Below are 27,990 nucleotides of genomic sequence, written 5' to 3'. Positions count from 1 at the left end.
GACAACCGGAAGCGGCAGATTCAAACCAGTATAAATGCTGGAGGAATCAACACAGAAGCACTTCACAGGAGGCTCCCAAGCACTGAGGATGTCACTTAGAAAGGGGCCGAAACGTTTGCAACGAAAACTCCCAGCTCGGCGAACAGAACCACAACAATCTCTAGATCAGCTTAGTAGAGAAACTGGGAAGATTTTACACAAAGGGATGCACACTCCCATTGCATATCAGTAGCCCCTCTGAATGTTAAGTGTAACTCCCCTTCTTCCATTTCATTTGGGACAATGAGGATAATCAATCTTAATCGCACATCCGTCGACATGTCCTATTGACAAGAATACAACATCAAAATGAACAGCAGCTCTCTGCTTTATGATGCAAAGCAGACCAGAGGAGGAAGTGCTATTGTTATACTTCCATGACACACTTAACGAAAAGCAAAATCACGGGACCTCTTGTATACCATACTAGTCAAAACGAGAGAACGAGATAGGAATGAGTAATGAGTGTATTCTCCGTGAAATTGCAGCTGAAAAGAAGTCTCAAAAATTGAGATGAAAGACACTGTGGTGTAATTGGTTTATTTTCTTCTGTACGATACCGCCAATCAAACTGAGGCTGGAGAGGGATTTTGATTCACATTCTGGGATTGTTTCTGATAATTTAATTGTTGCATATTTCACTTAAACAGATCCACATAACAACATAGAGAGAGAGAGAGAGAGAGAGAGAGAGATGGTTGCAATGGTGTATTCTCAATAGATACACTTCTATTTGATCACATCGATGATGGGAAAACAGATACACTATTCTGTCAATGCAATCAAATCAACATCATCAGCCTTTCTAATAACTTGTCTTCAAAAATCTGTGGTCGTGCTGCTAGATGTTACTCCTTACTCGCATGTATGCACAATTAGGGGGAGGGTGTATGTGTGAGTGCTGAGTCTGGGATACTTGGAAACTGAGATCTATCTCCCAGCTGACCGTCTACAAACCACGTGACAGGAAATTGTTAACCTTGGGGACTTGCAGTTGAGTGTTCAGACATGACTCTCTTCTGTGTCTGTGTGAATGTTTGGAGTCTTCAGCTGATTTTCTCAGCAGCTCCAGGAAGCCATTGTGTAACAGCTCGATCGAGGTTATTTTGGGTTTCCTCTTGGTGAGAGTTTGAACAGTACATTGCAACAGCCCAGGATCAGAACAACTCTCACCGACAGAGAGCCAATTTATAGTTCAAGGAAGTTTTTTGTACAGTGGTGAGACTGTTTCTCATCATTGTATCATCCAATAAAGCACAGAAATATACGGCAGTGTCAGAAAGCTGCAGCCTACCTTATAGTCAAACCGGTGAATTTTTTTGAAGTCTGAAGTTCTACAGAGAAGCGATCTTCTGCAAAACTTGTTTTACTTTAAGAACCGTCACTATACTTCCACAGAAAAAAACTCAGGCTGGATGTCTCGGCGTTGCTGGGACCAATAAAATGTATAGTAGCTCCCTGTCGTTTCATAGGTACAGCTTAGAGTCACCTCATCTCCTTCTGTCCGAACAACCGAGGGGAGTGGCTGAGTGACAGAATCTCCATGACACAGATCCGAAGGATAGAACGGAAATCAATGGTAAACTGTCAGGCTGGGGTCAGTTTACACCATGACTTGATGAAGAAATGCACAACACATTTCCTTCACTGTTACCTGTCAACATTGCCGCCCACAGAACACCAAAATGCTGAGTGGCCGCATTGTCGCTGTCCTCTGCGTAATACGATGGTCAGAGATTTGAGGACAGTTATTCTATAAATCCTCCCCCCATGGTAAAATTCCTTTACGTTCCTACTGATTCCCACCTCACTGCCTTGTGTGGGTAGTGATGCTCTGTGGGCAGAAGGAGGACATTAGACTCACAGTGAAATGACACTTCCCAACCTGTGGACAGTCACTGAAACACGGAGAGATTTGTAAGATTGACTTCCATCCATAATACATCAATGTACCAGTTACACTCAATACTCTTCTCGTTTCACTGATTGAATGCCAAAATCTCACCATTTTTACTTCTTATTCAGTTTTCAGGAGCGGGAGAGGGACGTCATTACCTGATGCTATGCTGAGGATGCCCAACATCCGCATAAATCTTGAGGAGCTACAAATTGTCCACTCAAATATAATCCTGCAAATCCCACCCTCTACATTAGTTGAACCAATCGCAGCCTTCTCCATCATTATTTCCAATATGACTTTTGAGAAGTGTGGATTTATTCTGCTCCTCAGTTGTTGTTCTCTGTTCTCTGTCCTGAGCCTCAGCATTGCCAATATGTGCTTCTGTTACTCCTTCTTAGCATGCTTCACTGAGCTCAATCTCATCATTCTTCCTCTTTCAGTGGGTGTTTTCTAACTAATTAAACACGGATACCTCACAGCACAGTACCCAATTTAAGTCACAACAATTTTGCAGTGAAAATTTCAGTTCAGCTTCGCTGTGTTTGTGTGTGTGTGTGTGTGTGTGTGTGTGTGTGTGTGTGTGTGTGTGTGTGTGTGTCTATCTGTCTGTCGGTCCGTCTGTCTATCTGAGGGTGTTCGCTTGTCTCTCTGGGTGATGGGAGATTTTTATCGGTGCTTTGAATGGGTCGTAGCCATTCTGTGTTGCGCTTTAATTTGGCTTAACGAAGTTTCTACAACCACACAGCGAAAATCGCCAGGGAATCACTCAGAGGGCCGCACCAGCAGACAGCAGCATTCAATCTGATCCCACCGTCAACGCACGCAAACAATTGTATGTGCACACATCCAGAGGGACAGGAAAAGTGGAAGGATAACAGCTAGTTTAGACTTAAGAGAGGTCACTGTGGGGATCGGAGAGATAGTCGCTACAGAGGAAACAGAGTGCTCAGCGCATTGATTACAGAACCTTCAAATCAAGTCTTCTGAGGATTTCTTCTATCTCTGGTCAAACATCTAACTCTTGAAATCTCCCAAGAACGCGTGCCCAGGCTATCTAGTCTTTGAATGTGTATCTCAGACTTCAACATATTTAGCTCACTGACGCTGTAGTAAATCATTCCACAGATTATTTTCCCTCTAAAAGAACAAATGCTTCCTCATCTCGAGCTCGAATGCTTGACTACATCCTCTCAGATTACGCCATCTGCTCCTACATCTTCCATCAGGGTGAAACAACTTTGCCACTTCTGATTTATTACGTTTTCATCCCATACATCTCAAGCATGTGGCACTTGAAGTTGTTCCTCAAGATTCAGAGTAGGTTGCCACCATCCCGTTTATATGCAGCTCACTTATGCACTAACGAGATTTCTAATGTTGATCCACACAAGGATGCTTGGGCACATTCGTTTCTCTTCAGACCTCCAGCCCTGTAACAATACGAAGTATTTTTTTGTTATGTTAGTTGGGTTTAAAATTCCACACATCAGAGTGCAGCAGTTGAGATGAAGGTCTGGTCTGCTAATTGGCATGTATAAATCAAGAAAGTAAGCTGGAGTTCCAGCATTTGGAAACAGTCGCAATATAAGACACCATTGAGGAGAATCTAAGTTTGAGTCTGCTTCAAAAATCCAGCAACTACGTTTTGAGATCTATCCATTGTGTAAAAATTATCTCTAATCCAAAAATTCACTCTGGATAAACAGAACCTCTTAATAAACTGCGAATTGTTCCTCTGGGAAACTAGCATGAGAGATTTGAAAAGGGGTGTACAGAATGTTAGGCGGTCTAACATAAGATGATAAAGTAAAAAAAAGAATCATTAGAATATCGCCAGTGAATTTGTGAATGTCGGCTAGACGTGTGAATGACTGGTACTAGAGGCTGCGAGTTGATGATGCTGTCAGTTAGAATAGTGCTGTGTGCTGCTGTCCCCCTTCTGATTATGACTCTGCATAGTTTGAACCTCCTTTTGTGCATTGATGGTCATGGGCCTGGAAGGGTCAACATTGCATTGCGTTGAACTGAAGGGCGTGAAACACGGAAAGATCGTTTTGATCAATTCATTCATTAGCATGCCTTCAGTCAACTTATGCCGCAAAGCAACAGCTAGCTGCTTCTGTGCGAACATTGCATCCTTGAGACAACTGTCCAGATGAACGTTTCTGATATTTTGAACATCTTCCAAACATTGAGACAGACCGAACAATGTGCAGTACAGCACATCGAACACACTTGTAAAGAACTCAAACAAAATGCACAACAAACCTTCCATGCAGACATATTGCAGACATTTTAGCACTTGCAGCTGAATGCATAGGTGGAAACCTACGGTGCACCAGTTCGTCGGCTACTGATTAATGTGTGTAGTTGGAAGTATCACAACATAATTTCCTGCTCTGTCCTGTTCTGTACTATCAAAAGGAGAACTGGTGTTTCTTTCGGTTTTGGACTCGAATCAATCGGACTGAAATCTGGAGTTGTGATTAACATAGATTGTACTCAAGCTGAATGTAATCACTCCAGGTGTTTCGAATTACATCCCTGACCTTCTTGGGACCTATTCAAATTTGGATTTTGAGATAATATTATTGTGATTGATTATTGTGCAAATTTTTTGGAGCACCCACTTGCAATTTTGAACGTCAGACGAATCTGTGGTTTAAAGATGTTGTTTTCGCCTGGTTTCGTTTCAGAGACAGATTGACTAAGAGGTGTAGAGAAGCCTAGCAAAGATTATTTGAGTAAACAGCTGAGAAAGTCGTGGGGGGGCGGAGCTTATCAGCATGAATGGTAGTGACAAGCTCCAAAGGATCAGGATTATTGGGTTTTAGCTTTGCAGCAGCATCAGGGGTCGCTGGGGGCTCAACGGAGTTGAAAGCTGCAGAAACGCCTCGTAGCTGCTACTCTCTCTTTCAATTTTCCCTTGCTTGTTTTGCCCTCCTAGACTGGAGAACTGCATGTGAGACTTTTCCTCTGAACTTGCTTTGTCTTGAAAGGATGTGTTTAAGGTATGTTGTTATTTTAAAACTGTATGAACAATTGTCACTGCATCTATAATTCAGGTGAGTTATCCAGTGGAGGTAAGTTGTTCTAAATTCTTTTTTTTATTTTGTTTAACTGTAGTGTTTCAACAAATTGTCTTTTGCTTAATGTCGAGTAGTTGGAACAATTGAATTGCATTTGAAACACAACACGTTGCATCTGTCTTTAACATTAGTTAAAAAAAAATAGCGTCGGGGCTAACTTCTTAAAATACTTTGAGGGGATCTGGTCTGATCCATAGCAAATATGACATGAATCTTAATCAAAGAGAAGCTAGAATGTATCCATTTCCTTCACAACTTGTTCAGAGATGTCATGCCTATAACTAGAACAGGTGAGGCTAGAAATGGGATCTGCTCCACACAACGTGACAATATCACTGCACATTTGTAGCCCCTACGAATCTCAAGATCTGGGTTGATTATATTCAGGATAATGAGGATAATCAATGTTATTTATGTCCTATTGACGCGAGTGCAAACCGAAATACAAAGCGGCTCTCCTCCTGATTGTGCATAGCAGGCCAGAGCAGGAAACATAGCTGTCATTCTTCCAGCCACACACTAACTGAAATGCAAAGAACCATGACCTCTTACACACCCCGTGAGTTAAAACTAGAGAACAATATTGTGGTCAGCAACGACAGCAAGCACAGTGAAAATGCAGGTGCAAAGGTAAAAAGACAAACTGAGATTAAGTTAACCACCATGTAGTTGCTTTTCATTCCACGTGATGGGATCGCCAATCGCTTTGAGGCTGAGTTCACTGAAGATAATCCAAAATAAGGAGGGACTGAAGGAGAAACTCAGTTTACCAAGACAGAGAGACAACTACAGATAGCGATAAGGACAGTACTGAGGATCAACAGAGATACCAAGAGAGGAGATCAACCATTGCCTGACGGTTGGCAGTGATATGGAAGAAATGTCAGGCGATGGAATTTGTTATTAAAAGCACAATGTGGTACTGATAACTTCACTGTTACATCGAAACTACATATATTCTGGCTCGCGTTCTCACACAGACACACACAATTGGAGATGAAAACACACATACACACCGGGGAGTATGAGGTGCTTTGGAGACGAGAGCTTTTTCCCAGCTCACCAGTCTACAAATTACATAGAGTCATAGAGTCATAGAGATGTACAGCATGGAAACATACCTTTCAGTGTAACGTGTCCATGCCGACCAGATATCCCAACCCAATCTAATCATGTGGTGTGTAAGAGGTCACGGGTCTTTGCATTTCAGTTAGTGTGTGGCTGGAAGAATGACTGCTATGTTTCCTGCTCTGGCCTCCTATGCACAATCAAGAGGAGAGCCACTTTGTATTGCGGTTTGCACTAGTGCCAGCACCCGATCCACATTCCTCCAGAGGGCGAGGGTTTGAACGAATGCATTCAATCATGAATCTGTCCTGTGTCTTTGGGATGCTCGGGATCTGCATTTGATTTTCTCAGAAGCTGCAGGAAATAATTGCATGACAGTTTGTTCCGAGTTCAATTTGGATTCCTCTCAGCATGAGTTTGAGTTCCGAGCAGCACATTGCAATAGACCGAACGCCAATAGAAAGAGAGGACATCTATTTTTTTTCAAGGACATTTTTGTACATAGGGGAGACAATTTCCCATCACTGTCTAGACCCAGAAAGCACAGTAATACACGGCAGCGTCAGACAGGTGTAACCTGCTGATAGTCAAACTGGTGAATTTCTTCGAGGTCTGAATTTCGACAGAGAAACGATTTTGTACAAAATTAGTTTGATCATCATCACCATCGGTAGCTTTCCACAGAATAAACTTGGACTGTGTGTCTGGATGCTGTCAGTACCAGAATATTTTCTCGTAGCTCAAAGTATTATCTTGCATACAGTTTAGAGAAAGGGCCACTTGGACTGTCTGAGGGGAGTGACTGTGTGACAGAATCTCCATGACTATGGTCTCATAGAGCAAATGGACGTCAATTGTAAAGTGTCAGGCTGGGATCAGTTTAATGTATGATTTGATGAAGAAATGTAAAATGCATGTCCTCACGTGTACCTGTTAGAAGTGCACCCCACACATTCCAGACCCTGAGTAGCCATATTGTCGTTGACCTCTGCGGGAAAGGTCAGTTGGATAGTTGAGCAACCCTTATCAATATCCTGCCCTCAGTGAACTGCTGACGTAGCTGTGGAAGTGTCTTAAGTCATTGCCTTGTGGGGACGATGGTGTTGTGTGTCTGGAATGAAGAAAGCAGTTTCATAGTGAACTGGTACATCCCGATCTCAGTTAAAATGGAGCATTGAGAATTGTGATACGTTGACTTCCATTTATGATAAGCAATTGCCCTCTTAAGATTCTGCTCTTTTTCTGTTCAAAGTCCTCAAAGGAACACATTTCTTGTTGTTAAGCAGTTCAGATTTTGCCCACACAGCCCCTAGGATTTCCACCACACAGGCAATGCTTGTGGCCCCAGAAGCTGTCTACTCCCAAATTGCAATTACACCTTCCGCATCACTGGACTCCGTCTCAACCTTATCCAGTAGCATCTCTGATATCACTTTTAACAGATTCTCCCCATTGCTGTCTCTCTGTCGACAGGCACGAGGTGATCACTCTTTCCCTCTGTTAGTTCCTCCTGGCATTCTTCACTGAGCTCAGTTTCGCCTTCCTTCTTCCTTCTTCGCCTCTATTGAAATCTTCCTCTTACTGAACGCAGACGGTTGACAGAAAGGGACTCACTGTGCATCTGAATACTGTTACAGGAGCGTCGTCGACTCCAGTACCTTCAATGCATTGTGTGTGTGTCTGTCTCTGTGTCTGTACTTACCTGTGTGTTTCGTCGGAGTGGGGAAACATGTCCAACTTCCAAAGGGATGTATGCACCAGGATGTTCACTGAATTCGAAAGAGGCAAAGCCGCCCTGTGTTTCATTTCAATGACGTTTACAGTGGTGAAATGTCATCCTCTGCTGGTGAACTGAAGCTAATACAATTGAGCATCGTGATAATCACCAAGGAAACAGTCAGAGGATGAGCACAAGCAGACATCAATTTTACACGCGACAACAGTCTCAACACGAGTGTGCACACATGCACAGGGAGAGAGAGAAAGAGCAAGAGGGACAGAGAGAGAGAGATGGGTGTTATGTTCTGTTCTAAACAGAAAGAACTGTGTGTGATCACATCGATGGTGGAAAGGTTGATGCGCGAGTTCCTCAATATAATCAAATTAGCAAGGCTTGCAATTCCAAACGACGCCCCCAAAACACTGCTCAGAAACAAAAATTAAAATACTTGGAAGCATACCAGAAACTATCACTGTTCCTCAAATGTAACTCCTATTTCTCTCCAGAGATGCTGTCAAACCTGCAATTTTCCAAAAAAATTTCATTTTCTTGTTCTGATTTCCAGGATCCACAGTTCTTACCGTTTTAGTTTGACTCAGTGAACTGCATGCTTTTGCCTCGCTGCCTTGTGTAGGCGTTGAGGATGCAAAACCCCGAGAAGGACCCTTGTCTCCCAGTTCATGAGCTAAAAATTATAGGACAGCAAATTGATTGATGGTGGGCATGAGAACGGATGAGGTTACACATTGCTCTGTTCTGTGGAGGTGCGCAAGTTCAGAGTGCACAGCTTATTTTCTCAAGCAGCACAAGAAACAATTCAGTGACAGTTTGTTGCAAGGTTAGTTTGGTTTCCTCTCGGTGTCTAATAAGGCTCCTGAAACCACGTAGTAACTTCCAACACTCTGTGGTCCAAAGGCAGTTTTTGTACAGTGGAGAGACTGTTTATCATCACTGTGTCACTCAGAGCGCAGTAATACACGGCCGAGTCAGTCAGTTCTAGCACAGTAATAGTCAAACTGGTGAACTTATTTGAGGTCTGAAGTTCTCCTGAGAAGCGATTTTTCGCAAAATCTGCTTTATCCTCAGAGCCGCTAGTACTTTTCCACAGAATATACTCGGGCTGTCTGTCCAGGCGCTGGCGGTACCAGAGCAACCAATAGTCGCTCCATGTAGTATCATAGGTACAGCGTAGAGTCACTGCCTCTCCTTCTGTCTGAACAGCTGAGGACAGTGACTGAGTGACAGAATTTCCGTTGCTCGGATCTGAAAGGGAAAACAGAAATCAATTCGAAAGTGTCAGGCTAGGCTCGTTGAACACCGATTTTTTAAAAGAAATATATATTCGAATTACTCCACATTTACCTGCTAGCATTGCGCCCCACACAACGCAGATGATGAGTAGCCACATTGTCGCTGCCTTCTGCGTCCAAGTGCGGTCGATTATTCGAAGACATTCAATCTAATATGCTACCCACAATGAACAGAACACGTGTCTATGGAAATTCTCACCTGAATGGTCTGTGTGTGTGTGTCGGGGGCGGGGGGTGGAGGGGGTGTATGCCATCGTGTGGGTGGAGAAGAGCAGATTCTCTGTGAAATATACATCCGGATCTGGGCTGCAGTCTGTGCATTAAATAAGGAGTACACCGAATTCCAGTAGATTGACTTGCATTCATGACAAACAACCCCCTTGATTCACTGTACACTTTACTGTAGTGAAACCATTTTTTTTCTCCCAGTTGCTTCTGTCCTCTATCACGAGGTCTCAGACAAGAGCACTTGGAGAGTCTGGACCTGTTATTAACTCTGGATGAGCTGTCCAAGGCCCTTGCGTCCTTAGAAAACAATTAAACTCGTTGAAGCGACAGCATAACGGCCGAGTTGCATTTAGCTCTGTGGGACCTGATTGGTAAGGACCTGAAGGAGATGTACGACAGGTACCTGGCAGGTACCATTGGCGAATCCACGAGGAAAGTTGTCATCATTCTCATCTACAAACAGAAGGGGGAGAGGGAGAAAATGAGAAATTGGAAATCAATATCATTGCTGAATGCAGATTACAAAATCCTGCCTAAAATCATCGCCATCCTTGTCAGATCTGCTTTGGGTTTAATGATTCACGCCGAACAATCTTTTCTACACAAACCATCACTGAGAGCCTCGTGCACCTCGGGTATGCGGTTGCATACGTACCGGACAAGTGGGTGAAGGCCTGCCGCATCAGGCTGGAACAGAAACCATTGACGGGATAATGCGCACCTACGCGTGGGACCTGCTCTCTAAATTAGGGAGGTACTATGTAGTTGAATCAACATGTTCTAAACCTACATCGCTCGTGCAATCTCAATTAATGGGTGGGAATCTTAAAGATTCCTGATCAGATCCGCAGTCAGACATGTATTCCCACTCTGTCTTGCCTTGTTTGCGCATTATGTAGAACCCTTTGCGGAGTCCATCAGAAAGGATTCCAGCCTGAGGGGGGCGACTACTCCAGGCAGCGGATGCCTGCAGGTCAAAGCCACCTTGTACATGAATGACGTCACTATTTTCTGCTCAGTTCCGCTGTCAATGCACAAACTCGTGAGCAGCTATGAGCAGGTCAAACTAATCTCAAGAGGCAAGATAAATCCAGGCAGGCACAAAGCCGTGATCCTTCATTGCTTTCACCTTTAGGAGCGATTACCTGGAAAAACTGGGAATATGATTCATCGACAGAACTTTCCCACAAGTACTAATACATTGCTTGGCTGATGCATAAAAAGACACTACCTTTGGTATCCTTCATGCATACCTGGCCAGCCAGCGCCACCACATGGTTCCCTTGAAGTTGCTACGTGGGTTTGTGACTGTCCTACATCTCCTTCTGGAATGTGCCTTTGCAAGTGATGTCTGCAGGAAGATGCAGCGCTTTCTGTCAAGGTTCTTCCCAAGCAGTTCTGTCATGCGGAATTCTCTGCTCAACTTTTTTTTTCATTAGGTACACACCGAGATAGACATCAGCTGCGCCTGGACAGACCATCAACGTAGTGAATGACGCTCTTCAGTCCGCCAGAATTTTGTTGGTCTTCTAGAACGTGGAGTTGACCTCGGCTGAGTGTCGCAAACTGGCAAATTCCAAAGTGCTCAGGGATGTACTAAACATTGGGGCAGTTGCCACCAAAGTGCATTGGGGAAAGACCACACTGTGAGGTCTTCCTGCTGTAGGTAAATGTGTGTTGAGTTATCAGACCCTCCTCGTGAGTAAGAGAGATGTTTGGTTTTGTGGATAGCCAAACCTCGATGTTTTGTGTATTTACCATCCAGCAATTTCAACTACAGTATTTATTGCTCTCGATGTGGTCTCCTCCATATTGAGGAGACAGAACAGCAACTCTCAGAACATCTCAGGTGTCACCTTTGGGCCATATTTATCCTCCAACGCCACAGCTCTGTGGCTGATTACTTCAACTCCATTCGATTTCCACCCAAGGTCATACAAACCCTGGACCTCCTCCACTGATAAATCAAATCTACCCCACGACTGAAGGATGAACGCCTTATCCTCCAACTTAAGACCCTTCAAACATATGGCATCACCTTCAACTTCACCAGTTTCCAAATGTCCCCTCCCCTATCTCATCAAAACACCAAACTTCCAATTCAGCACCACCCTTGTTACCTGTGCCAGCAGTACATCATTCTTCCCACCTATCCCCTCTATCGACGCCACTGACTTAGCACAATCAACCACCACCTGCATCCACGCATCACGTTCTCTGCCACCTTCCCTTCAACTACACTAACACTCGTATAACTCTCAGACCCCTTCAAACTCCCACAAACGTGATGAATGGTTTATGCCCAAAACATCGACTTTCCTGCCCCTATGATGCCACCTGACCTGCTGTGTTTTTCCAGCGCCACGCTTTCTGAATCTGTCAATGTTTTCATAAAAAGAGATTTTGTTTTGGTGAACAGAGTAGAATATTGAAATCAGAAAAGAAACACTGTTGTTCTCTCTTTTAGTCCCACTTTCCGAATTGACGCCAATTCTTGTTCTTGACAATTTCCGGGCTCCCTCCAAGTTCTCGACACTACCCCTGAGATTTCCAATCCACACGTACAGTTTGTGAGCCCAAAATCTGTCCACGCTCAAACTTCAATCACACCTTCCACATCTCTGACATCTCCCTCTCCTTCCTGGATCTCTCCATCTCCATCAACATTGACCCACTCAACGCTGACATTTCTTACAAACACACCGACTCCCACAGCTACCTGGATTGCACCACATCCTCCCTACCTTCTTCCAAAATGCTATCCCGTATTCCCAATTCCTCCGCCTCAACCCCATCTGCGTCCAGGAGGAGCAGACCCACAAGAGAACACACGAGATGCCCTCCTTCTTCTAAGACCGCAATTTCCATTCCCACGTGGCCGAAGATGCCCTCCCACACATCTCATTCGGCACCTCTGCCCTCGAATGCCAGCTCTACAACCGAAACAAGGTTAGAACACCCCTGGTCCTCACCTTCCACTCCACCAACCTCTGCATAAATCACATCATCTACTGACATTTCCGCCACCTCCAAACGTTCCCCACCACCAGTGATATACTTCCAACCCATCCACATCCGATTTCCTCAAAGACCATTCCATCCACGACAACCTAGTCGGGTCCACACCCACCACCCCCACCACCCCCATAAACGCACCCTCCATTTCTGACGGCTTCTCCTGCCACCGCAGGAATGGTAAAACCTGCGCCCACACCTCCCCTTTCAGCTCCGCCCAAGGCCCCAAAGGAGCCTTCCACATCCAACAAAGTTTCACCTGCACTTCCACACGTCATTTATTGCATCCATTGCTCCCGATGCAGTGTCTTCTACACTGCGGAGACCGGATGTCTTCTCGTGGAATGCTTTAGAGAACAAGTTCTGGACACCCACACCAAGGACCTTATCGCCCCATGGCTGAACATTTCAACTCCCACTCCCACTCTGCTAAAGTGATGTAGGCCATCGGCCTCCTCGACCACCACTCCCTCCCCACTCAGCGCCTGGAGGAAGAACGTCTTATCTACCACCTCAGGACCATTCAACTCTTCAATGTGGACTTCACCAGTTTCCTCATTTACCTCGCACCCCCCACCTTATCCCAGTTCCAAACTTCCAGCTCAGCGCTAATCTCATGACCTGCCTCAGCTGTCAACCTTCCTTCTCACCTACCGCTCCACCCTCCTCTCTAACCTGTCACTTTCACAACCATCGCCATTCACCTATTGCACTCTCAGTTACCTTCCCCCCAGTCCCACCAACCCCCCATTTATCTCTCCACCTCTGAGGCTCCCAGCCTCATTCCTCATGACTGCAGCCCAGATCCGGACTTTACTGCTCCTTGCATGCTGACTGACTTGCTGCGCTTTTCCATCACCACTCTAATCTTGACTCTAATCTCCAGCATCTGCAGTACCCACTACGACCTTGCTGTGTTAACACACGCACATACATTCACAACACACACGAACAAACAGGCTATGTGTGAGCGTTAGTGTTGACCTCCATAAAGAGGATAGAGGGGTGATTACGGGATGTCAAGAGAGAGTCAGGGTGGAGAAAACAGACCTGATCAGCACATGGATTACAGAAAAACCGAATCAAACCTTCTAAGGATGTTTTCTGTTTCAATTCAAACTCATCCGACTCTTGAAACCTCCTGAGAACACAAATCCAGGCCCTCTACTCTTTCCAGGTCTATCTCAGGCTTGAATATAATCAGCACCCAAAATCTATGGCAAACCATTCCTTAGCTTATTTTCACACTGACAGAAGAAACGCGTTCTCACCTTAATTTCAATGTGTCATTCCTTACTATGAGAATACACATCTGTTCCTTTATTCTCCAACAGGATGATTGTTATTCCAAACTATCTCGCCCTTTTTTCAAATTCAAAATGGGAGTCAACATTATTAATGGATTTGTAAAATACGCCTTTCAAAATTGAATATTAGGTGGGAAACCAAAAAAAAGGAGGCATATACAAACCCACGACCACTTACATCGAGATGACTCAGGGGAGCAAAAAAATGGGAACATCATCAGCTGCATGTTCCTTTCCAAGTCTTTCACCATTCTAACTTGGAAACGTAACGCCGTTCCTTCAGTTTCATTTCGTGAAAATCTTGCCATTCTCTCTCCAACTGTTCCACATGTTCAAATACGCAGGAAGTACGAGAAAAGCTTCAAAAGGCACGTCACTGTTACCTTCTCCAGATGTATTAAGAGTGAGCAAGCCAGCCAGCGAAGCCCACATCTCCTCAGGGAATCAATCATACCTCATTGGGGAATCATTCGGGAATCAAGTAGACATTTTATAAAAGCAAATGTTGTGAATTTGACACTCTGTCACATGGCGGGCTAATGTGAGTGCGCAAATGTTTTTTTTTAACTGCCAGAGAGACAACCACAACAGTGTGATGACAATAGACATTTCTTAAAACTTACTTTGAGAACAATGTGAATGTATACTCATACAAAACCTTTTTAAATGAACGGCCAATTTCGGTTGGGGAATATCATGTATTTCCACAGAGCAGGTGCTTGTAACCTTGTTGTCTCTCATAATTTGTCCTACGTTGCAGAACTCATGACCAAACGGCGGATGACGCAGTCTTCCCTGGCACTGGTGGCTGTGGAAGACATTCCAGTGACAATGACTGCAGACCCATACCTTCTTCAACGTCCTAACGTGGGCCGCTGCCGTGACAGACAGAGCTGCAAGTTCTGAGCACTGCATTTGGCAAGGTGGCCAGAGCATGGAGGATTCGGGCCACTTTTCTCTGGGAGCAGAAACACAGCGTTTTTGTTGTCAAAGAAATCAGGAGACCTGATGCCGCCATACATCTCTGTGCTGTGATTATCATCAAGTTACTATTGAATTGGCAGCCAGTCCAGAAACTCCGGGAAAACAGGAACTATGCATACAGCCTCATCATCTCAACGTCAACAACTGCGTACTGAAAATATGACCAATAAGAGAAAGTGAATTTTGCCAAGCTTCCATTTTCAATTTGGAAATATTCACCATGATTTGTAATCTAGAGAATATAGAGTGTTTCCATTTCGAAACAATGTGTTCAGAGACTTGATGAGATACTTTTAGAGATATTGAGTCTCGAACCAGAATCTATTTGAACCAGATTTAGGCACACTGCCGTTGCACATCAATAACTCTTCAGAATCTCAAGTTTAACACACTTGCTTCGAAAGAATTTGCTGTAATGGCGACAATCAATGTTAATTGCACCTCTAACATTAGTGCCCACTTGACAGGAGTGCAACACAGAAATAAACAACAATTCCCCTCTTTATGGTGATTAAGCAGGCCAGCACAGGAAATGAAACGGGTACTCTCCCATTCACACATTAACCAAAAGCAAAAATCCGGGATCACTTACACAACGCTTTGGTTAAACCCAAAGAATAACAGTGGAATCAGTGATGAGAGCTGTTACACGAAAATTTCTCAAATTGACACTACATGAACCACCACATGACATATTTTTGTTTCATTATGAGATCTCTCATCAAAGTGAGGTTGATTCCCATGATAAGGAAAGAATCTAAAAGAAGGACAGAATGAAGATGAAAAGCAGATAAACGGTAGTGGGATGCGAATACAAGAGGCTAAACATACTCAGTGTGGAGATTAAACTAAAGTACTGTGTGAACGTAGAACTGAAAATGCAACTGTTACATTAAATCTCCACATGCTTAAACATGTTATCACACACATAAACACACACACTAATTAGCATGCACATGCACTTTCATACACGGGCACAGAAACACACAGACAGCCTGGTGTCTATGCTTTATTCGAAGAAAATAGAAAACATTTCATGTGATCACATCAATGGTGAAATTATGGAAATAGCATTCTCTCAAAGCAGTCGAATCAGCATCTTCAGTGATCCCCCTTCTGAAACTCCACCTCCGTTAAACTGATGTCGTCTTTCTAGATGCTCCTACCTCATCCTTTTGTGGTGGAGATGCAGATGTAAAACTTGGAGAACGACTGCTGTCTTTAACTGCATTGGCTACAAATTACAACACTGCACATAGCTTAGGGCGTCGATTGAAATGGGTGTGACCAAATATATGATGTTCTCTTTCTGTGTGCAATCTAGGAATCTGCAGTTTATTTTCTCAGCAGATCCGAGAATCACTGATTGACAGCCCAATGGTAATGTGGCTTCCTCTCGGTGTGTGTTTAACTTCCTGAAGCACATAGTCACTTCCAAGATGCTGAGAAAACCTCGAAAGACAGAGCAACCTCTGATCAAAAAGTAGTTTTTGTACAGGGGTGAGACAGTTCCTCATCACTGTGTCCCAGAAAGCACAGTAGTACACGAAAGTGTCTGTCAGTTGTAGACCAGTGATCGTCAAACTGGTGAATTTATTTGCCTTCTGAAGGTCTACAGAGAAGCGATCTTGAGCAAAATCTGCTTTATCCTCATTTCCTTCAGAAAATTTGCTCAGTATATACTCGGGTTTTGTGCCTGGGTGCTGTCGGTACCAATATAACAAATAATAGCTCACTGTAGAATCATAGGTACAACTTAGAGTCACTGCATCGCCTTCTGTCTGAGAATCTGAGGAGAGTAACTGAGTGATTGAATTTCCATGACTCAGGCCTAAAACGAAAGCAGATATATATTGCAAAATGTCAGGCTAACATCAATGCAAAACATAATCATATAAACGAATATGAATTATATTTTCTCCATGCTTACCTATTAGAATTGAACCCCACACTACCCAAATTCTGAGTAGACACATTGTCTCTGTCCTGAATGGAATAGGGCTGCATTGAATTTAAAGACAGCCGTTCTATAACTCCTCCCTCAATGCACTGCCGCACTGAACCTGCATGTACACAACTCACTGCCTTTTCTTGGTGATATATTGGAGAGGTTGGAGGAGGAGAGGTGACTCCCGAGTAATGCACATTCGCCAAGCTGGGTTCGAGTAACTGCCCTTAACAAGGGGCCTTGCGCATTCTAAGACAATGGCTTTAATCTATGATATGCAATTTCCAGATTCCGAGTATACTACTTCCAAGACTCTCGCCTTTTACTGTCAACCACCCCCAGTTGACGCTAATTCTTGTGAAAAACCAATTAATGGGTGCACTGAAATTAACCATGTAAGCTGCACGCGAGATTTAGACACCATGTGTGATTCCTGTGGGCTCACGAACTGCTCTCTCTTTCTCTCTCTCTTAAAATACAATCACTCATTCCAATCTCCCCATCGCTGAACTCAATCTCAACCTTATCCAGCAATATCTCTGGAATCAATTTTAACAAATTCCCCTTTATTCTCATCCTCTGCTGCTGTTTTCTTGCCTCGTGCTCAAGGAAATCACGCTTCCGGTCTTTGTTTGGTTCCTGTCAGATATCCTCACTGAGCTGTTTCACCATCATTCCTCCTTCTCTTTGCCTTTCTATCTCTCGGAGCGCAGAGGCTTCATAGAGCAGGATCCATTGTTCTCCTGAACAATCTCACAGATGCTGTCTTAGATCCTAGCACCCTCATAATCTATGAATATGTGTGTGTAAGACAGAGGCAGAGACAGAGAGACACAGTGAGACTCTGTATGTATGTGTGTGTGCACACATGCGTGCGTGTGCTTGTGCTTGCCCATGTTTAGTTAAGTGTGTTTATGTCCACGCATGCATTCGAGTATGAATGTGTTTCTGTTTATTTTATCCAGTGTGTGTATGCGTGCATATGTGCCTTCTGGTGCAAGTGCTTAAGACAGCGTGTATGAGTGTCTGTACGAATGTTAAGAAGCGCACATTTGTTTTCGCAGACTTATGTCTGTATTTGAATGTTTTCACCGTGCTGCTGTGTGTGTTTTTTGTTCTGTGTCTGATTGGAACCATTGTCAAAACATTATAAAATTTCAGCTGGTGTGTTGCTTCAGGAGTCTAACGCGCGGACTGAAAGAATTGGCCATTGCTTTGGAAGTTAAGTTGTTTCGAGAAATGATAATGAATGGATCAATGAAATAAAACGCAATTTCCAGATTTTGCTGCACATGCTAAAATTCCGCCATCTGCTGGTGAATGTCCGCTACTGCACATCAGGAAGGTCAAACACTTCAGGGCTTCAATCAGAGTTAGGACAGCAGCTGAGAGCACCATTCAATCTGCCAGCAACATCAAATCGCACACGTGATCTGTATGAAATATTTGCTGCTCTCAACTCGCTTGCCTGTAATTTCTCTTTGCTCAGACGAATTTTGTTTTGAACAATCTTGCCTCCATCTCCTGTCATCACAGTCCACAGTCTGTTTAGAGGGTGCATTTGCTCGGAGTCACTTTGTGGATGAGGGAACATTTGTACACATTGGGCAGAACTCATGACTCAACGAGTTTAATCATTATAGCAGTCAAAAAAATTAGATTATCCACAACGTCCGTGCCATTCCAAGCTGTCCACGGTATTGTGGGAAAATTTTATTTCATTGTTGATTTGTTTGTGACTGTTAGCAAACCAGACATTCATCCCCACCAGTGGATGCTAAGATGTGCAACTACTCCGATAGAACAAGACGGCATGGTGGCACAGTGGTTAGCACTGCTGCCTCACAGTGCCAGAGACCCGGGTTCAATTCCCAACTCAGGCGACTGACTGTGTGGAGTTTGCACATTCTCCCCATCTCTGCATGGGTTTCCTCCGGGTGCTCCAGTTTCCTCCCACAGTCCAAAGATGCGCAGGTTAGGTGAATTGGCCATGCTAAATTGTGCAAAATGTTATGTAAAGGGGCAAATGCAGGGGAATGGGTGGGTTGCACTTCAGCGGGTCGGTGTGGACTTGTTGGCTAAAAGAGCCTGTTTCCACACTGGAAGTAATCTAAAGTAACACAAAATTAGATTATGTTATTCCAGGATTGCATGTCTGCAGAGAGATGACTTGAACAAAAATGCTTTGACATTGTCAGAATGACGACAATATTTCCCTGGTGAAACAGGTGGAGTGAAAGGGCTCTTGTGGTGTCGTGGACAGTGTGCCTCCCTTTGAGTCAGGAAGCCCACGTTAACATGCCGACTACTCCAGAGCTGTACAATACTACTGGGCAGTTGAATACAGAAAAATGATTTTCCCGTGCGGGATAGACCAAAACCAAAGGTTGCAATCTTAGAGTAAGGAGTTGCGCATTTCAGAGTGAGATTAGGAGAAACTTCTTCTCTCAGAGGTAAATCAATCTTGGAAATTCCTTTGCAGAGGATTGGGCTATACAAGTACGTTCAAGGCTAAGTTGGGAAATGCATTAGTATTAGGGAAATCGTAATGTGTGGGGGGAGTGGTGGGGGTGTTATGGGTCTCTGTGAGAGAGTGCGTGTATATGTGTGAGTGTGAGCACAATTTGGTCTGGGTCTGTATGTGTGTAGGAGTTTGTATGTGTTTGGGAGTTTGTGTGTGTATAGGAGTGTCTGTGTGTGTGCAGGATTGTATGTGTGTATAGGATTTTATGTGGGTATGTGTCTATGTGGGTGTGAGTGTCTGGGAGTGTGCATCTGTCTGTGTGTGCGGACGGTGCAATGGGGTCACATGTAGTGTGACATGAACCCGCCCAACCACCCCCCCCCTCCACACACACACACACACACACACACACACACATACACACAGACAAATATACACATGCGTTTGTAGGGTGAATCTGTACTTACAGAATTAAATTTTACATGTATTTACATGTAAGATTCTGTAAATCCGTTTTTTTTTAAAGATTAGAATCAGTCTGACCATTGTGGCCCTGACAGTCTCACACAGGGAAGCTCAAACCTTCAATGCATTACCTGGGCCAACATGACACCAATTGTTAAAGTTCACTTGAGAATGTAACGTTATAAAATGTTTTGCAATTTAGATACGAAAGAACTCAAACCAACGTGGTCATTCTAACAGATGAGAGACTTAACAAAGTTAATGCACAATCGATAAACTCACCCTCAGTGAAATGCTGACATGTCTCTGGAGATTCTCGCACCACTGCATTGAGGGCAAATGGAAGTGAGAAGACTCACAGAGAATTGATACGTCCTGATCTGGGTTATGGGCATTGCACTTGAAATGTAGCACTGAGAATTCTGATAGATGAAATCTTTCCATGATAAGCTCTTTCCCAGATTCACATGATCCTTACTCTCGTGACTCATCTTCTTCTGCCGACTTTCCCAAATGAGGCCATTTTATATTTTCAAACAGTTCACGGCTGCCCCCAATGCCACGCTGTTCCCCAGATATCCACCGCACCAGCAATCCCTACAAACTGTTACAAACAATCCCTTCTCAAAATACAATCTCTCAAAGTCCACCTTGCAGAACATTGAATTTAATCTCAAATTTATCCTGCTAGATATCTGATATTGATTTTATTGTCGGTTATGATGGTCCTATCCTTCTCTTTCTTTTGACTCAGTCTCAAAATTAGTACTGTCCCTCTTTTGGTTTATTTCAAAATTCTCCTGAGCTCAGTCTCACCTTAGTTTCACAACTCTGTGGGCGTCTTTCTCTCTCACTGAACTGGACCCACTGTACATCTGAAAGATGCCACTAGTGATGTCTGAGATACCAGCACCCGACATGTCTGATAACGTCTGTGTGTATTTCTGTGTGCGTGTATGTGTGCGTGTGTCTTTTTTGTGCATGTGCACATCTGAACATATAGATTAACTGCTTATGTGTATGCACAGTTAGGTCTGTATGAGTGCTTCCTTTTAAAGATTCGGTGGAGGTATTGACCTGTGTGTTTTGGTAGGTGCAGTTTCACGGTTTAATATTCTATCTGTCCCAGTCTCTGTTTGGAAACATGTTCAAATGATTTTATCACCGTTCATCTGCAGTATTGTTGTGCAGATCGATCATTAGTTCAGAAGCAGATGGCTGTTGCGTTGGGGAGATAATTAAAACGAATAATAAGTTAAGTTCTCTGCAATTGGGCATACACTTCAAGCTGTCCTCCCTGTGGCTGGGAAATGTTCCAAAATGATTGATTTGTTCATGACAACCAGCTGACCAAGCATTGATCGCCATCACTGCACTCTAATGTGTGCAACTACCAACAGACAACATCACTAATCTTCCTCAACGATATGCTATATTATTGAAGGGCCAGATGTCTGCTGAGAAATGATGGTGAACAAGCGTGTTTTGTGTTCTTCTCAGCATGACGTGGAAAAGCTTTTACTAACTTTGGGAGTGATTAGGACCAAGTGTGCAATCCTAGAATGACGGAGTGGAGGAGAAAGTTCTTCACACAAAGGGAAATAGATATGGTCAACAGTTGTGAAGAGTCTAGTTTCGTAAGTATATTGAAGGCTGACTTACGCAGATTCATTAGTAGGAATTGAATCAATTATTATGTGGAAAATGCATGAAGGTCGATTAAATGATTATCAGATCAGCAATGATCTCATCGAATTCTGGAACTGTCTCGAAGGGCAACATGTCACACTTCTCCTGCCCTGTTTTACGTAATTAAAGCCTTTTGACTGCAGTCAAGTAAGAGAGTAGGTCTGTGGTCATGAATTTTCTACAGTGATTTCTTAAAAACTGTTATGACCTGCTGGAGAGGTTAAAAGTGACAATATGGTCAGTATGAAAACAGATAACTAAATTGACATAGAAGGTGTAAACTGCCAGCATGCATAAATGCCAGTGTAAAGGACATCACTGAACAAAAATTTGGAACTCACGGTATATGTATGAAGGGACGAATGATTGGTTTTTTCACTTCGTTGTAATTTTCTTATATGAGTTGTAAATGGTGGTGGGTGCATTGGTGCTTTGAGAACAGTGAAAAAGTTTGTATTTTCTCTTGACAATTTTTGCATTGTTCTGGATTTTATCAGACTAACAATTTCCCCTTATACAATGGCATGCCGTGCTCTCTGACAATGGCTATATCCTGATACCAGAAGACAATGTATGTTTTGAAAAGTGTTTGTGAACAACAGCTCGCTGTTCAACGTCTTGATTGAAACATTTGGTCTACTCATCGTCGAAGTATCCGATCAAATGAACACACACGTATCTACACACACACATACACACACACACACACACACACACACGTGCCACGTTGTGCTGGAAGCAACACGATAAAGATCAAAATGGTCACAACAATTATGATAGATTCAACATTCTATCAAAGTACTGAAATCATTATTTGCGGTCACACTCTACCTACAACGTGGCCTTCAGTAATGCCCTGCTGTGTTTCCAAATGTTCACGCTTCATTCATTGTCAGCAATGGGGATGTGAAACTCGGAGAAGGAAAATTTGTTCCCAGCTCATGGTCTGCATCAGATGCTTCAACAGATTGTTGGTGGTGGGGATTTGAACGGATGCCTTCACGTGTAATTCTGTTCCGTCTCTGTATGCCTCTGTTGAGAGTGTGCAATTTAGTTTACCAGCAGCTCAGTTACACAGCAGGGTTAAAGTTTAGTCCAAGGTTTTTTTCGTTTTCTCTTTGTGCTAGTGTGAGCTCGCTGCATCTCATTCTCATTGCCCGGAGGCCAGATAAACTCCAACAGATTGATGTTGAACCACCATTGGAGGTCGTTTTCGTACAGGTCTCATGTTGTTTCTCATCTATGAGAGCAGCACTAAACGCATTAATACAAGGCAGAGTCAGTCAGCTGTAGCCCGGTGATAGTCAAACTGGTGAATTACTTTGAGGTCTGAAATACTGCAGAGATGCAACCTTTAGCAAAATCACCTGAATGCTTATAGCCTTCATTGTCATTCTGCAGCCTGGGCTCAGGCTATGTGTCTCGGCGCTTTCAGTATCAAAGTATCAAAGTACTCAACGTAGTATTGCATGCACAGGTTACAGTCAATGCCTTTCCTTCTTTCTGAGTATCTGAGGAGAGCGACTGAGTGACAGAATTGCCACGGCTCAGGTCTGAAAAGTAAAATAGATCTAAATTATAAAACGTCTGGCTAGTGTCAGTTTGAAAGATAATTAAATAAAGGAATGGGAAATGTCCTCACTCTACATTTACTGGAAGAATTGGTCCCAACGTAAACCAGATGCGGAGTTGATGCACTTTCACTGTGAACTATTGAACAATAATGCTAGATATTTGAAGATACCCATTTTGAATCCCCGCCCACAATGATGTCATGATCCTGGATGTTTCAATCTCGTCAAATGAATGGATGATTTATGGTCACGTATATTTCGGCCAATCCAGTGAAAAATGTTTGTCTTGTGCTTCTGTGAGATGGGAAGAGGTGTGGAGAATCTCGATAAGTTGACAGACCACTGACTGTGTGACAATTACTGACCTTAAAGAGGAGGATCTGATGGATTGACTTCCATCCATGAGAAGCAATTCATCATATTCCTAGTGCCCTTAATTTCAAGTCTCTATCGTTTTTCTGCCCCACATCCCCAACAAACGACAAGATTTACGAGCAAATGGTTCATGGATGGCGCTAAATTACTCAGGTACGTCACCACCCGGCTTTCCACCCGAGGCATAATCCTTGTGGCACCATTAAACTCAAACTCAAACTTATCCAGCAGGATCTTGGATAGTAATTCAGAAGTTGATGACTGTTACTTTGGAAGACAAGTTATCTGTCCACCCTCTTGCTTTGGCAGACAAGTTAACAGTCCTCCCTCTTGCTGGGAAATATTCTTTAACTATTAATTTGTTGGTGGCAATTAACAGAACAAGCACTCTTCACGAGACCCGACACAAAAAACACATCACCACTGATATAATAGAAAAATCGATCCTGGTATTTCAGGGCTGGATAGCTCCTGAGAAATGAATGCGAACAAATATGCTTTCTGTTCATCATCATGAGAATAAATCTTTGGTATCTAAGCGTGGTCGTAATTTCCCATCTTTTGAGTTGGGTTGCTAAAGTTCAGTTTCCACCTGCTTCAGAGTGTGCAATGAAAACTCGGCAAGGTAGTGCAGAAAAGTTGTTCTCCCTGTGCAAGAGCCGAAGACCAGACAGCAGAATCTTTGCACAACGGTTCATACGTTTAAACTGAAATTAACAGCAATTTCTTCTGTTGAAGGGAGGTACATCTGAGGAAATCTTTACCACAGAGGCTGGGCTGCTACGTTTATGCTGAGACAGACGACTGTATTCACAGTAGAGAAACCAAGCATACTGTGAACTTGATATTTACCAGACTTCATGTTTCGTTGGGATGACTGGTCATCGAATACTTCTATGTCTTACATTGCTAAGGCTTTATGATTGAGGTGTTGAAGACAAGAGATGCTGAAACGTCAGAGCGCATGTAGAATTGGATTGGAAAAAGCCCAGAAGGTCAAGTAGCATCGCCAGAGAAAGGGTGTTGACGGTTCAGGTCAGAACCTTTCATCAGGGCAGGAGTAGGGGAAGGGGGCTGCAAAAAAAAGAGTGAATTGATGGGACTGGGGAAGGTACGTGGTATCAAGTAGAGATTGGCAGTGATTGCTCATTGGGAAGGATGGAGCCAATGAATGAGAAGGAATATGGACAGGTCGGGTCAGGATATATGGGGCAGAGTGCAGCGGGAGAACTGAGCTTAGAATGGGATAAGGGAGTGGGAGATTTAGAAGCTGGCTAATACCATGCTCAGGCCCTATGATTGTAACTAACTGACGGAGGAGGCCTTTCGGTGCGTGTGTTCATGCAGTAACGTGTTAGTAACTGCGATAGTATAAGGAATAAGGGAAATGTGCGTGTAGTGCACATCTAAGTTGGCAGCTATGACGTGGGGACATCATGGAGACGCTTCTGCCAAGACATCAGGATTGGGAGGTGAATATTGAAGCTCGTTCATCCCAACAAAAAGATAGGCCAGTGGGCAGAGGAGGTGGGTTTGCCTGATGAGTAAGAAACGAAATTAAATCAATAGTAAGAAATGAAGCAAGTTCAGATAGTTTAGAATCTCTGTGGGTAGAATTGAGGAACAGCAACGGTTAAAAAAATAGAGTTGATTATGTATTGGCCTCCAATCAGTGGTCAGGAACCGGGATGCAAAATGTAGCAGGTAATAGATTTTTTTTTGAAAGGCAGAGTTCGAGTGATCATGAGTGATTTCAATATTCAGGTGGACTGGGAAAGTCACAGTCATAGTGGAGTTCAAGGAAGAGAATTTGTGGGATGTCAATGAGATGGCGTTTTGGAATAGCTTGTGTGGGAGCTGAGTATGGAACACGCAATACAGGACTTAGTGCTGTACAATGAGGCAGACCTGATAAAGGACAATATGATGAACGAAACCTTGGGAGGCAATGATCATAATATGATTGCTTTTACTCTACAATTTGGTATGGAGTTGGTAGAATCAGAGGTAACTGTATTACAGCTGAATAAAGACAACTACAGAGGCATAAGGAAGGAGCAGGGTAGAACTGACTGTGCGAGGAGCCGTGCAAGAAAGACAGTGGAACAGCAATGACAGGAGTTTCTGAATGTTATTTAGGAGACACATCTGAGGTTCATCTCGACGATAACGACACCTGGATTAAAGAGGAGGCGGCAACCATGGCTGACTTGGGAAGCCAGGGACATCATAAAAGCCATAAAGAAAGTATATAGTGTGAGGAAGGGCAGTGGGAAACCAAAGGATTAGGAAGCCTACAAGGGCCAACAGAGTGGAACAAATAAATAAATAAGGAGAGAACAGGTTACATGTGAGGGTAACCTGGCCAATAATGTACAGGAAGACTGTGAGAGTTTCTTTAAAAACATAAAAGGCAAAAGTGGACCCTGGGCCATTGGAAAATGATGACGGAGAGATAATTGTAAGGAACAAGGAATTGGCTGAGGGATTAAATAATTATTTTCCGTCATTCTGCACATAGAGCACTTGATGAATCTCCCAAAAATTCAAGAAGGAGTTGGTAGTGCTGAGGATGTTGGCCATAACCAAGGAGAAACAGCTAGAAAAACTGAACGGCCTAACGTGGGAAAACAACGTTTTAAGGTAGCTATCTGAAGAGATAGCGGAGATGTTAGTGGTGGTCTTTCAGTAACCACTAGAATTGGGGAGGGTCCAATAGGACTGGCTGTCTGGAAGAAAGCAGTGAGTGGGGATAAAAGGGTCCTTCTCACGCTGGCAGCCAGCGACAAATGGTGTTCCAGAAAGTTCGATGTTGAGAATGCAATTTTTCACATTTTACATGAATGATGAAAAGGTAGGCAGAGGGGTCAGTAGCATTGAGGAGTTGGGAAAGCTGCAGAAACTTTTGGACAGGTTAGGAGAGTGGGCATTTAGAGTACAACGTGGGGAAGCGTGAGATCATGCACTTTATTAGAGAGACTTAAAGCACGGACTGTTTTCCAAATGGGCAGAAAATTCAGAAGTCTGAAGTGCAAAGAGACTTGGGAGTTTTAGTCCAGGATTTTCTCAAAGAAAACTTGTAGGTTGAGTCAGCAGTTAGGAAGGCAAATGCAATGATGGCGTTTATTTTGAGACAACTTCAAGATAACAGTAATAATATACCTGTGAGGCTCTCTGAGGCCTGGTCAGACCACATGTGTAGTATTGTATTCAGGTTTGGGCCCAATATCACAAGAAGGAAGTACTGGGCTTGGAGCTTTTTTTAGAGGATGTTCATGAGAATGGACCCATAAATGAAAAGCTTAACATATGCGCAACATTTGATGATTCTGCGTTTATTCTCGATGAGGTTGAGGATGAGAAGGATGAGAGAGTTCCAGTTGAATCACACACCTTACTGAATGGCCTGGACAGAGTAGATACTGGGAAGATGTTTCAATTGGTAGGAGAGTCTCAGACCAGGGGCATGCCCTGGAGTAGAGGAAAGGTTAACGAAGTTAAAGAGAAACTACTCCCGCCAGGGAGTGGTTCATCTATAGAATTCATTCCCAAAGAAGGCTGTGCATGCCAGGTCATGGTATATAAGAGACTGAGAGAGGTAGGTTTTTGTGTATCATGGAGATCAAGGGTAATGGAGAAAGCCGGAGAATGGGTTTGAGAAACTTATCAGCCATGATTCAACTGTGGAGCAGACTCGATGGGCTTAATGCTTAATGACCTAATTTCTGCTCCTATGTCTTATGGTCGTATAGTCTTCTGGTTTCCATTCTTTCTTCTTCTTGCTGTTTGTTCGTTCACAGTTGACACTTCTCTACTCTCGAGGATATAGGCACAGCCTGTTTAGCTTTGCTACGACCATATCAGTCTTGAATATACCTGCAGCACAGCCTCTGTGGCAAATAATTCCACAGTTTCATTTTCCTCTAGATGCCTGATCATATTTCTTCAAGGTGTGCTTTCATATTCTGAGATTATGCATTCCATTTCAGAACACTCTCTCGGGTTGGGATCGACATTTCCAGATGTAATCAGGTTTTCATCAAGTTTTCATTGACCATTTCCACAGTTGTGGCACTTCAAGGTAGGCCTCCTGACTCAATTCCGGGATATTATCACATGATGCCTCCACACAGTTTACTCCTCGAGTGCAGAATTATTCACATGGTGATAAATAAAAAGCACGATTGATCGCGTTCACCTCCAGCCATTGAATAACATCGTGTAATTTTGTGTTGCATTCCTGGAATTCTAATGAGGCGGGTTCCAGACTTTGGAGTCCAGTTTGGGAGATGAATGCCAGGCACGTTGATCGTCACAAACAAATCAAGAAAGTAATCAAGTTTACCAGCTTTGAAGAAGGCAGCTGAAGAAGCATTCCAATGAATTGAAATTTGATTCTGCATTTTTACGGATCAGATTAATTCCATTCCGAGATCAGTCGATTCTGTATGAGCCAACGTTCATTAGCAAAGTCACATGTCGTCTTGACAAAAATGTGGGCTATGATTTTGATAAACTGAGATTGGGCTCGGGGAAAGGGGTCATTGGAATTCTCAGCAAAGAGAAGCAAAGGACAAAAAAGACTTTAAAATATGAACATCGATCTGATGAATCTCTGCTGGTTATGCACGTTGAGAGAAGAAAGCAATGCACACTGCCCCTGAGTTGATGATGTTTTCTGTTTGAATGGCGCCAGCCGTTGTTGCTCTCACTCAGGCTGAATGCACTATGTGTTTCGCCTTTCCCATGAAATGCACCAGCAGAACGTGGAATTGCATCACATTCAACTTAAAGGAATGAAACAGAGAAACAGAA

At 43.4% G+C, this 27,990-nt stretch overlaps 1 protein-coding gene across 1 annotated transcript in view; it reads left to right on the top strand.

The window, feature by feature from the left end:
* The window catches only part of LOC132807638 (T cell receptor alpha chain MC.7.G5-like), a 396,787-nt gene that overhangs the window by 82,134 nt on the left and 286,663 nt on the right, over positions 1-27,990 (top strand). The window lies entirely within an intron of this gene.

This window comes from Hemiscyllium ocellatum (genome assembly GCF_020745735.1).
Source record: "Hemiscyllium ocellatum isolate sHemOce1 chromosome 27 unlocalized genomic scaffold, sHemOce1.pat.X.cur. SUPER_27_unloc_2, whole genome shotgun sequence".
NCBI classification, from domain to species: Eukaryota; Metazoa; Chordata; class Chondrichthyes; order Orectolobiformes; family Hemiscylliidae; genus Hemiscyllium; species Hemiscyllium ocellatum.
This window is presented reverse-complemented; position numbering and strand designations above follow the sequence as displayed.